This window comes from Python bivittatus, unplaced genomic scaffold (genome assembly GCF_059951505.1).
Source record: "Python bivittatus isolate LINGU-HERP-01145 unplaced genomic scaffold, Pbiv_v1 ctg000700_np1212, whole genome shotgun sequence".
NCBI lineage: Eukaryota > Metazoa > Chordata > Lepidosauria > Squamata > Pythonidae > Python > Python bivittatus.
In genome coordinates, this window is record NW_028277098.1 from 59,863,047 (window position 1) to 59,875,694 (window position 12,648).

Genomic DNA, 12,648 nt, shown 5'->3' on the forward strand with positions numbered 1-12,648 from the left:
ATCAACATGCATCAAATGATATCATTAATTAACTAATTAGTTCTGACCCAGCAGAAACAGAATGGCTCGTTTCTGCTTTGCTGCAAGAATTGCCTTTTATTGCTTGTCATTTCTGCAACTGTAAAATTACACTCCTAAATACATGATTAAACAAAAGTGAGGAGAAACTGGTCTGACTCTAAGGAATAATTTAATTATTAAAATCTTCACTGAGATGCCAGAAATAGAAACTGATGAAGGGGAATTCAAGTATGCAGTGGCCACACGCGAGAGAGCAAAGAGCAGGCAAAGAGCCATTTCAAAAGGAAAGGGCAAGGCAAAAAATACTGCACTTCCAAGACAGCCTTATAAAGTCTCCGTGGCACTCTGAGCTGGAATTAGACTGGTTAGCAACAGTGATGTTATCTGGGTTCTCGAAGTACGGTAAGCTCTGTTTCAGGCTAACTGCTCATTTGGAAGCACCGAAGTTTCTCTTTTCTTCTGCATTACGGGACAGGCTTTGGTTGCATGCCGTGCCGTTGGGAAGGAGGATTCCCCCCTCCCAACAAGGAACACACACCCTGCCGGTGCTCCACCCTTTCTGCGGTTTCCTGAATGCTTTGTCGTAGATTTGCTGAAGATCATTGTGAGAAACCCAAATGTGGTAAAATGCAAAGATAAGTGACCCTTTTTGAGAAAGAAAGGCATGTCAATACAGGTTGTGGGAGCAAAGCTGTAGCCTTGCAGCACCTTATTATTTGCAAAGCTTTCACAAGCAATGCAAGAGCACTGCAGGGAGCTAGCTCCCCACCCATCATTTCTTCTGTGACGATGCAGAGGATACCTCCCTCCTTTCCGCACTTCAGCAAAAGGCAATACTGCTTTGGCCTTTAAATCAAGATGCCCGTTTAATTCTCTATATGCATCCTACAGCAGAGGGAGGAAACCACAGGCCTATTCGTAAGGTCACTTGCACAGAGTTGGCTCTTCTTACCTGCTTCACCCACCTGAACACTGTGCAAGGTTCTCATAGCTGTTCCCCGGGGACCGGACAGAGGAGAAAGGGGGAAAAGCAAAGGGCATCCAGATGGCCATCGGGAGAGTGGGAAAATAGGAGCCCCAGCACCACTTTATTTCCTCACTGCATTTCCATCACTGTGAGGGAAAAAAAAGGGGGGATTATGGGAAACGGAGCTAAAAACCTCATCCTTTCAGTTGCCAGTGCAAAGTGAGGGATAGGGCAAGGAGGGGGAAACTCCAGGAGGCAGGCGGCAGAACAAGGCTGGAACTCCTATCAGTGGGAAACTGCCAGATCCCACAGCTCCCGAGGAAAGACATCAAAAATGTTCCAAAGCAGGAACTGGGCCAGTAGTTAATCAATTTAGTTTCTCAAACCCCAGAATCTTTTTCTGCATTTGCTATGCTCTGATAACTATAAAAAGATGATGATGATGATGATGATGATGATGATGATGATGATGATTTAATTCTGTAAATGACAGATTGCATGAAGCAGATGTTAGGCTAATGTTATGAGCATGAATTCACTGGAATTTGTAACCTCCAAATCCCAAACTCCTTGACAGGCAAATGAAGCCACTTTTTGGGTGCTGATCACATGCCTTTCTGGAGCAGCCTGTATGGACTCTCCAAAGTAATTGTTGGTGTGTAAATTTTAATCTGATATCTAGGGTAGATCATTTTAAGTGGCCAGTAGCATTACATTCATTGACATGTAAAGAACTTCACCATGTCAGCTTGTCTTTCAAATATATTTCTTGACTAACACTAATCTTCTTTTCCCCTTCTTCTTATCCACTACTATGCATCTGAGTGGGTGAGAATGTCATTGCACATGTAAATGATATAACAGATTATCACCTTTAAATCCCCAAAGAAGAGAGAGGATAAAAAGCTACTATTCTTCCCACAGAGCACAGCTACCAATTATTACCCAGACATCTGAGATTTGGGGCTTTCTGTAGAAAAGGTGAGTCACATATTTGTTTGACCAGACATGAAATAACAGGGTTTTCCTCATAGCTGGATTAAAATGCTATCCACCTGTCCTGGATCTGGCAGAAAAATTTGCTGGCATAAATTGTGCTGTCCCCATTGCCAATCTCTATTCTGGCACAAGTGCTGTCCTTACTTATTTACTGCAGACCAAATTAAGAAAAGGGATTGATGGATTTCCCTGGAGCCTGCCTTTTCTACTACATCTTCTGGTATTAAAAAACACATCTGTCCCCATAATGTGTGTGAGGTGGCTTAAATGAGTACAGGTGGGTGGGTGGAACAACAAGTTTAGCTACCTGTCTATGCTAGCCCTTTTCTTACCTGGCAGCTGGGCTATTTCTGAAAAATGTATACAGTAGTGCTGTTCTGAAAGAGTATTAAACCCATGTTCAAAAGTAGCCCATCTAATAGGTCATAGATATGAAGGAGGGATTGCAAGAAGCACTGGGAACATTGGAAGAGTCATCCCAGTGATTGTCAATGGAGTGTGCTATTCTATTAGCATGTTGTGGATTACCTTCCTTGCAGACTTATGCTTAGAAAGAAGTCACAACTACCTATAGCCTAGGAATGATGAAGAAGGACAAGTGAAAGCATAGTCAATAGTGAGTGAGCTCTGTCTACCTGGAAGCAGTCAGGGGGCAGACATGGAGGACAGGTGTGCTGGAGTAAACTTCAGAACTGCAAGTTGTGAATGGTCCACATGTAATAAGAACAATTATCACTCTGACATTTAGTGCTGCCAGAACCAGAATGGAGGGGCAAAATGGTGTCCTCCCCCAAGGGGGACATAAATAACCAAGGTCCATTGAACAAACAGCTCTATGACATTGGTCCCCCCCCTTTTTTTTTTTTTGCCCAGTCAGGGTGACAGTTTTTTGCACAAATCCTCAGAAATAATACAACCAACAAAAACCATTAAAAATACAGCCACACAAAACTGCTTGTGCAAAGAAACAGGAAAAAAACAGGCCCTTTCAAAAGAGGGCTAAACCTGTGTCCAAAAGGAGCCCATCCAAGACTGACATGCACTATACGAACCATCATCCAGGCATTTTGCAGGTGGAAACCTGGTGTCTGGTCTCTCCTGCAGCCCAAACCACAATGGCCCTGGAGGACAGTGACCAGTCACTGGAAAGGAAGGGGCATGTTTTACAGCTGCCTAAAATGGCCAATAGGAGCTGGGCAGATCCCAGCCTCTGACCGCTTCAGCCAACAAATCAATGAAATGTGCCACATGGTATCCACAGAAAAAAAAACTGACTTGGGCTAAGAGGGAAACCCCTACTTTAAAACCAGATTATAACTTTAAGGTACTCAGCTATAGGCCAAGGATGAGATGCAGGCAAGGTTGCTAACCATTTTGTCTGTGTTCCTTGTGTATAATCTATCAGAGTATCAATGTGTACATTTACTTCTAACATATCTCAACTTATCATTAGTGAATTGATGATCTTGTCTGATTATGAAACACATGATATATCTTGGACTTCAGAAGCTACCAGGTGAATTTCTCTGGCTGTGGGATGAAAGTCTTAGTTAAGATGATAGAAATGCTAAATTATGGAATCAGGAAGACATGCTAGGGAATATCCATTCTGAAAGAAGCGTGTAGGAGGAGGGGTACCTCCTACAGAAGGAAGGGTGTGTGTGTATGTCAAAAAAGTCAAGATGGCATTTGTGCAATCAAAGACCTGCCCCATTTTTACATATATTACTGTGCAACAAACATGACAAAAAAACAGGGCTTCAATTGCATCGGTGCAGATGCCATCTTGACCTTTTCAACCCCGCTTGGGTGGATGCCCCTGTATATGTGGTATGAGCACAGTGTAGAGATACAAGAAACTGCAGTGTGCTAGAACACCTTTCACATAAGACCAAAAAGCAGATGTGAACAGCAGTAAGACAGAAGTTACTAAGAACAATCTTTATGGGATTTAAATACCATAAATGGGTAAATCTTTAGTGCTCTAGACTTTCATTTAGCGCTACATTCAGAGGCCATCCTGTTTTGTTGTTACTCACTGGAAACTTCTGTTTGTTTTATGTCTGTTTTTACTCTGCTCACTGGGATGCACAACTGTCCACTAAGCACTTTATGACGTTAAGTACTGTCTGGTTATGTAAAACTATAATCTCTTGCTGTATCTGTGCATACAAACTACTTACTTGATCTTGCTACCTATTCTATGTACAGTATTTATAAACAGTTTTCAGGGGGCAGAAGTTTTTAAGGCCTGTGGCGGAATCAAAATGTGAACAGAGGAACACTTTTCTGTTTCAAGACTTCCCTCTAGTGGTAAATATTTGTAAAGGGTAGGAAAGATAAACCATCCCTGTCAATAATGGCTCTCCTTTGTTAGCTCAGTTTTTAATAGTGAATCCAAAAAGCAATGGCATTTCTGTTCTAATCTATAAATTACACGATTCTTTGTATGTCGGGGAGTTGACTGCTAATTCAGTACTGTATGTGAAGTCTGCTATGTTCTACCAATAGAGGCAAATATGTGTAGCTCAGGGTTGAACTGTGGAGTTTGCTATGTTCTATTCACATAGGACCAGGCTAAGGGCAGACCCAGACAGCTGGTTTAATGTGGTAATCCAAGAGGCAGCCTGAGTGAGTACTTCAGCACAAGTGTGCTCTGTCCACACGCCCACTTTCTTCTTTTCTCCACCTCCCACTCTGAAGCAGGTAATCTTCCCTTTTCCCACCCCACCTTTTCTGAAAGGGTTGAAGCTGTTGCTTCACTGCTTAATACCTTGTTTGCTTAAAGACTGAGCATGAGAAAACCTTCATATTTTCAACTACGAGCTACCAATAAAAATACACAAAGCTTCTTTAAAAAATGTGCTTGGTTAATTCATTATTCTATTATTCTGAATTTACTTTTAATATTTTAAGTGCCAGCAGGGTTGCTACTAACCTTACTTATGGATAAACCTGGATGCAAACTGCCTGAATTGTAGATTCTATCAATTTTCTCTGAAAATGCCTTTCTTTAGTTTCATAACTGAATTTACCAGAGAATTTAATGCAGTCCTTCTTACAAGGCTGATAGAAAAATTCTCCAGGTTGATTTTCTCTACTTATGAAAATAGTAGGGACCTCCCCATATTATTATTATTTCTGTTTTCCAGGGAACTGCTCAGGTTCCCAATTGCCTACCTGTTGGGCAAATTACAACTTCTCTCCTTAAGCATTTTGTTTTGGGAATTCTCCTCCCTCATGACCCTATGTTTTGCTTGTTTATGTTTACTGTCTTCACTGGGATTGGTAGTTTTATTGTTTTCTTGAAGAGAGCTTTTGTTATTCTTTTGTACACCTCTCTGGCTTTCTTCATGAAGAACACCAGTATAAAAATAAAATAAACAAAAACATAGAGGAACCTCTCTCTTTTAAATGCACTTGCAATGGCAACCTATTTCATATCATCTGGCAAAATGGCATAGACCATTGTTTCTTAACATGTCGTCCTAGGACCCCGGGGGTCCCCCAAGATCCTATCAAGGGTCCTCAGAATCAAAATTATTTTCCAGCCTATGTTGAAAAATAATACAATATTAAAATGCCATCAAACAATCATGAGAAGCAGTAGTGGCAGCAAATGCATCAATTTTAATATGGTATATATTGATAAATATAACCCATACAAACCAATGCTCTTTTGGGGTCCTCCATACTTTTTTAAAGTGGGAAGGGGTCCTGAGAGAAAAAAGTTTAAGAAACACTGGTGTAGACTATCTTGTTTTTAATTATGAACTTCCTCCTTCTGGCTTGGTTCTTTAATCCGGAGACACACACTTGAACAGCTTAGGGCCACATGTGACTCACTGAAGCCTTCAGTTTGGCCCAGCACAACTCCCGTAAGGCCCAGAAATTAAAAAGTTTATGTGATAGAAAAGGAAAATTATTAAATTCATTGGGGTTAATACTATCTGCTATGTTTAATTAATTAATGTAAATTAATTCAATTAAAATTTATTTCTTCTCTTACCTGTGTCCTTTATCCTGGCTCTGCCTGCCTTTTGGAGTATGATCTGATATCCCACTGAGTTTGTTCTGTAAACCTTAAATAATTGCATGCTCCTGCTGTAAGCAGTCCTCAGCATGTCTGTTACTTGATCACTATGTCTACTCAGAAGTAAAAAAAAAACCTGTCCCAAATAAGTGGATATAGCAGTGAGTTAATGAATATGATTAGAACACACAGAGCATGCTTTGGGGGGGGGCTATATCCTATAGAACAAAGAAGATTCTAGTAAATACGTGTAGTATGAGCTGTATGAATAGACCTTGTGCTACAAGTTATTTAAAACTGAATCCCAGAGATGAAAATGCTGAAAATTATTGTTCTAAATAATATGAGAAAAGGAAATCACTCACCAAAAGTGCTAATAACTGTTGATAAGTAGGCATTCTGCATGAACATTCTTGCTATAGTATTTAATATTAAATTTAAAAACCCAGCCAAGATTCAGGCAGAAAAACACACACAGCTGTAATGTATTGAACACAGTTTTCTCCACAGTTCACCCTTCTGACGCATGAAATGAGGCACTTACCATGAAATCAAATCAGACAATATGAACTGCACACAATGTTTCTAGTAACTCACATACTGGGTGATAACATCTTAATTTGAGCTCCCTTTATGGGAATATTGTAGAGAAGCTACTGAAAGACAGTGAAATGGACATCAAGACTCTCAGGTCCTATTCAAAGTTGTGACAGCAAGTTTAAATTTTCCACCTTAACAGAAAAAGAAGAATGGATAGGAAGAGAAAGGAAGAATAATTTTAAGTGCCATTAAGTTCTTAAAGGTCAGGATGCCTGGTCAAGATTAATCTGGAGATAAATTTCTAAGCACCTTCTAAAAGGAGAAAAATTCAGAAGCACAACAGATAAAAGGTTATGAATTCCATCGCTGAGACAGAAAACTCCAGATAGGCAAATGACTCTCCCACAAACCTGCCACACATTCACAATGAAATTGTATTTAACTATTTGGGATAGAAAGGGAACATAGGCTATTTCTTAAAATTCTTTCACCAACATCACGTTGCAAGGTCCTGGACCCTTTCTTTGCAACAGTTCCTAACAGCACAAGAAATCTCCATCAGGCTCTATCTCCAAGCAACCTCTTCTTTCACAGCAAAATCATATAGAAAAACTACAAGCAATAACTCTTTTCAGCTTTATTCCACCAGCCCAACAAACACAAATGTTTGATCAGAAGGGATACCAACAGACTAGGTCCAAGCAGACAGCAGTATGCTATTCAGCAGGATTTAGGAGTTTCGTATTTTTACTCAAAAATCAATGATAAAATACAAAATTATCTGTGTGTATGTATGCATGCTGTGTAAATAATGCCCTGTATACATAAACCAGAATTTTGAAGTCTAAAAAGAATGGGCATGTCATCCTTTTCAAATTATCTGTATTTTTCATGCAAATACCATTATGGATAATTCCATTTCTTATACCCAACTGTTGAAAATGCAAAAGCTTTCTTTTTCTAAAATATTTCACAAAATATTAATAAATATTTTACATGCAGGAGGGAACAAACACAGACATAAGAGAATACCAATAGGTCCATGAGAATAGTATATCCAAGCACTTTAGTCTGGTATTCGTTTAAGATACAATTGATTATGAGTTGCCTCTAAACTTAATCATACTTAAGAGTAAGCCTACCAAAATTAATGGGATTTAAATTACTGATGACTTAATATTACAATGACTAATTTAAGTCATACCACATTTCAGTGGTTCTCCTATATGACGTGGCTCCAACCTAATCATATATATATATATCTAGGACCAGCCAGTGTCAGATCTAAATATAAAAATTGTGTATTCCTTTTTGAATGAATCTATGCTTTCTAATTTCTTGGAACATGCACTCAAGTGTTTTGCTGTTTACAAGTTAAAGAAACTGAGCAACTTCCTACCTTATTGTTGACTGTCAAGAAAGGTAGTTCTCCGATGCTGTTGTTTTTTAAAGCAGCACTTCCTATGTTCCAACTTATTTTTCAAAGTTCAAGCTTCCTAATGTTCTTGCTGCCACAAAATCTATGTTGCTTGGAATGGTGTTGCAATTTAAATCCACCCAGAACAACAGCTTTCTCTGATAGTTGTTTACGTTTCCATGTTTCAGCACTATCACTGGCTGGAGCAATACCTTCTCTCTGCCACATGTGTGATAGTTAAACAGGAAGTGGGGTGTTGAGGGGCTGTGGGAGGTTTCCTGTTGTATAGTCTGTAATATAAACATACACGCTTTGATACTCAGAAGAGCTCTGATAAAACAATCACAAACCTAGAAGAAAGCCAAGCCGAACATACATTTGGCTTTGAAAGAGAAAATGAAACAGCACTGCAGTTTTCCCACTGCCAGATTGACCCAGCCAAGAAAAAAGATGAGGATGTTTATAAAACAACATATTTAAAAACTGTGCTTATGTACTGCAGAACGATGGACTTGAACCGCTACTACTGCATTGTGGGATGTTATGAGTCCATTCTGAGCAATGGGCATTGGAGACAGATGATGTAGCATATGAGATTGGATGGGGAATACAGTGTAAGAAGATTGTTTAAAATAAGTAAACCAAGCCCAAATGGGTATTTACAAACTTGAACAAATGATGGATGTGGAAGATCATCAATTTGTAGCTTGAAAAATGCACCCTTCGAAACTGCAAGTGCATACTGAGGTCCAGAACATATAAGTTTAGAAAGGGCTGTTTCTTCCCCTCATCCTTACATTAAAAGCTTTTGTATAAAGATACTAAAGTTAGAGGAGTTTTGCCCCTCTGTGCCCTGGAATATCTTAAGAGTGTTCAAAAGAACCCCCTTCTTTAAATGACTTGGGAGGCAGGTAACAGTATATACTCCAGGAACATTGCATCATTTTCTGCTATTCACTCAACAATCTTGTTCTTTTCTGTGTTTTCCAGGAATTCTGAACACATAAAGAGGAGCCTACAGACCAGGTGGGATGGACAGCCATATAGATAGGACTCTTTCTTGAAATAATATTTGAACACTGGTCAATATCAATGGATAGAACATGATCCTGCTGCTGAACTATCTAAACTTACATTAGCTACATGTACCAAACTTTTCAGAATACCATCCAACAGTCCATGTTTCTTGTAAACTTCCAAAGATTCTATACAATTCTATTGTATTCTCAACCACAGAAGCTCCTTGGATGATTTTGGACCAGCCACTCTCTCTCAGCCCAACCTGATAGGATTGTTGTGGGGAAAAAGATAGGAGGAAGAGCTTTGTATGCCACCTCCTAAACAAAACTCTTAAACAAAAGGTGGCCTATACATCTAATGTACAAACAAATATTGTGGGCTCAAAAATAAGAAGCAGTGAACATACAAGATAATTATATAAACAGATGAAATTATCTGGACCCCTCTCTATAATCCATGAACAAAGCAGGGCTATTACATAATAAAAGCATTATCTGGAGACATTCCAAATCATGGAAAATGCTACTGAGATTAATGAAATATGCTCCTGAAATTTTTTTCCAGTCACTTCCTCACAGGGTCTTGTACTGCTCTAGCTTCAGCTCTACATCACCTTTCAAGTTCTTGTGCTTCAGTGAGGTTTCAGACACCTTGGTGCTGTAGTTCTTTCAGGAGGAAAGATGGCTTGATACCTTTGCAGCTGCTTGGAATTTTTGGCATACAACATTGTGGAAGAGCAGGTCGCTTAGCCAAATTACAGGCACCTATGCTGCCTTCTTTCCCTCCCATCTGAGCCTTTCCCCAAGCGTCAGCACAGCAGAGTTGCCAGTAAAGCTGCAACCTTGGCACAGGTGTGGGGGAGAGATGGGAGGAGATGTGTGTTTTGGAGCTCTGCAGCCACCAACAAATAGAATACAGCAGCTGAACCAAAGAAGGTGTTTTTCCTTCAGAAAGAGTGGACACTCCAAAAGAGAGGAAAAGAAGTATAGCAGCCCAGCAAGACAAAGCACAATGTAAAAAAGGTGTAAGAGCTTTACATGCTGGCCATTAATAGAAAAAGAAGAAGAAATCTCAGAGAGAGGGGACTTAAGGCAGAACAGACTTAAGAAAGAAATGTTAATGCATACTAGTAATAGTATAGAGCATAGTATATAGGTAATTGTAATAGAGTGATAGGTAATAGAGTAATAGGTAATAGTAACTGAATAGTAATAGTATAAAGTATGAGAGCCAGTTTGGTCTAGTGGTTAAGGCACCAGGCTAGAAACCAGGAGACTGTGAGTTCTAGTCCTGCCTTTGGCATGAAAGCCAGCTGGGTGACTTTGGGCTAGTCACTCTCTCTCAGCCCACAATGCCAGGCTTGGATGACAAGCCAGTTGATCAATTCCTATTGCAACCAATGGATCAACATTCGGTTGATCCAAAAAAGTGTACCTTGCACCTGTGGGAAAAATGCTAGGAAGAAAAAAATTAGTGTATAGTAAAAACCTTGTCATAGTATACTGTATTGTAATGGTAATTATCCTAGTAATAGTATAGAGATAACAATAGAATATAGGAACCACTCACATATCACTATTATGTTTGTTTTTACAAAATAAGACATCTCCCCAAACTATATAGGGAGATATAAAGAAACCATCTATCCAGGATCCAGTGCTTTTGTATATCTCTTGAGTCTGGGTTAATCTAATTGGGTACAGTTTAAAAAAGAACCCATGACGATCGGTTTGAATGGTGGGATTTTCAGACAGGACTCATTAAGTACGGTGCATAAAAAGTAAAAATCTATAGCTTAGAAAAATATAGCTGCCTCTCATAAGACCTGTTTGGAAATTTCTGGCATGCAACATGAAGAAAGGATATGGGGAATGGGATGCAAAGAATTTATTTTACTTCCATTTATGTGAAGTGAATGAGGAGAACTTTGTTCAGTACTTGCTGCTTTCTGAGCTTCGTTGCTTTTGCAGACCTTTCATGATCAGGCTATGTAACGTTAGCATGAGGAAGAGTGGGGTTTGCTTGATGCTTATTTTGGACTTCATAAATACCAGCACACAAATGATAGCTTCAAGGAGCAATTAGAACAAACCATGACTTCAGAACATATAGAGATGCTGATAACCACCATCAAAATCACATTTCTAAGACAAGCTAAGAAAAGAAAAACACAACTGTGAACTAAACTGCTCAAGCTAAATTCTACAGGTAAAGATGTAGCGGAACCTGAATGGGTGGTAGATATCTCCAGCTGTCTGTTATCCACCCCAGAATAGAGAATTCTTTAGAAAGGACTCAGCTACAACATCAAGAATGCAAACCAATTGTAATTTTTGTAAGCTTAGAAGCAGCATTCAGAAGAACAGGATTGACCACTGAAACTCAAGAAAATATAACATACACAGCTTTTGAGGTACTGGGGTGTAGAAACAATGGTTGTATGGAAGTGTCCTCACGTTCTCTGTAAATATCATGGATAAAGCCATATTTTATTAGAGTAACAGTCCACTAACAAAGTGTGTGTATGTGTGTGTGTATAAAAGAGGAATGTAGCAAATAACTTTTAAAAAACGAGCTTTATCTGGTGTTAAATAAATTAATAGATTTAACGTGGCACAAGCTTGTGAAGCTACTTTGTCATAAACAGGTTATCCTCAGCTTGTGAATGTGTGTTTGAGCTTTGCATTGACATTTCACAATGGTGCATTTCAGAGTTATTGTTTCATTGGGATCACTGTTTACATCCACCCCTCCCCAACAGATAATACTTCAGGAATCAAATGGATAGTTATCGATCAAATCATATACTGTGGAGTCCTTGGGGTTCTCTGAGCTTGGTTCTTTTCTTGCAAATGTTTCATTACTTGACTAGGTAACATCTTCAATGCTAAAATGAGATGGGGTTTGCTCTCTGTTTATATACAGTGGCATGCCCTGCCAGTGTTGGTGGGGGGTTTGTTTTGCTCCTCTGGTAGTTCCTTGATTAGGGTATTGCTTATTGCTTGCTTGTGTGCCTGGTGGTAATCTCTGCTTATCTGGGTGATGATTGCGGGCAAGATGTTCTGGTCTTTTTCTTTTCTATTGTCTCTTTTGAATAGTGTGTAGATGCTGTTTATCTGTGTGTGTCTGTTGGCAGGGCATGCCACGGTATATAAACAGAGAGCAAACCCCATCCCATTCCAGCACCGAAGACGTTACCTAGCCGGGTAATGAAACGTTTGCAAGAAAAGAACCAAGCCCAGAGAACCCCAAGGACGCCACAGTTAAACCCTGAGCTACACATATTCGCCTCTATTGGCAAATCATATACGTTAGACACCAGTCACAGCTTTTCCTAAGGTGCGGTCCACCAAATTCACGGAACGGTCTGCTGGGAATCCGGGAGCTGCACTTCCACAGGTCCGGATTACCCAATCACAACCACGTCCATTTCGGTTCACTTGGATTCAAACTTATTGGAGAGGTACAATTAAACCTGTTCATTGCTGACCTTACTTTCTAATCATGTTCCCATCCCGCGTTTCTCTGGCGGAATAACAGCTATCGCGTGCCACTTAAGGTGCCTTTTAACACAGCCCAATTTCCTGTAAGACCTAAGATGAGCGCTTTCAGCCCGCCTTCTAAGTCTCGGAACTACAAGTCCCACAATAC

At 39.7% G+C, this 12,648-nt stretch overlaps 1 long non-coding RNA gene across 1 annotated transcript; it reads left to right on the forward strand.

Annotated features, from left to right (window-relative positions):
• The first annotated feature begins 336 nt into the window (after positions 1-336).
• LOC148214221 (uncharacterized) lies at positions 337-9,488 on the forward strand. The gene is made up of 3 exons (XR_015798552.1): positions 337-423; positions 1,913-1,969; positions 8,968-9,488. It is a non-coding gene; the product is annotated as an uncharacterized LOC148214221 (long non-coding RNA).
• The last annotated feature ends 3,160 nt before the right edge of the window (positions 9,489-12,648 follow it).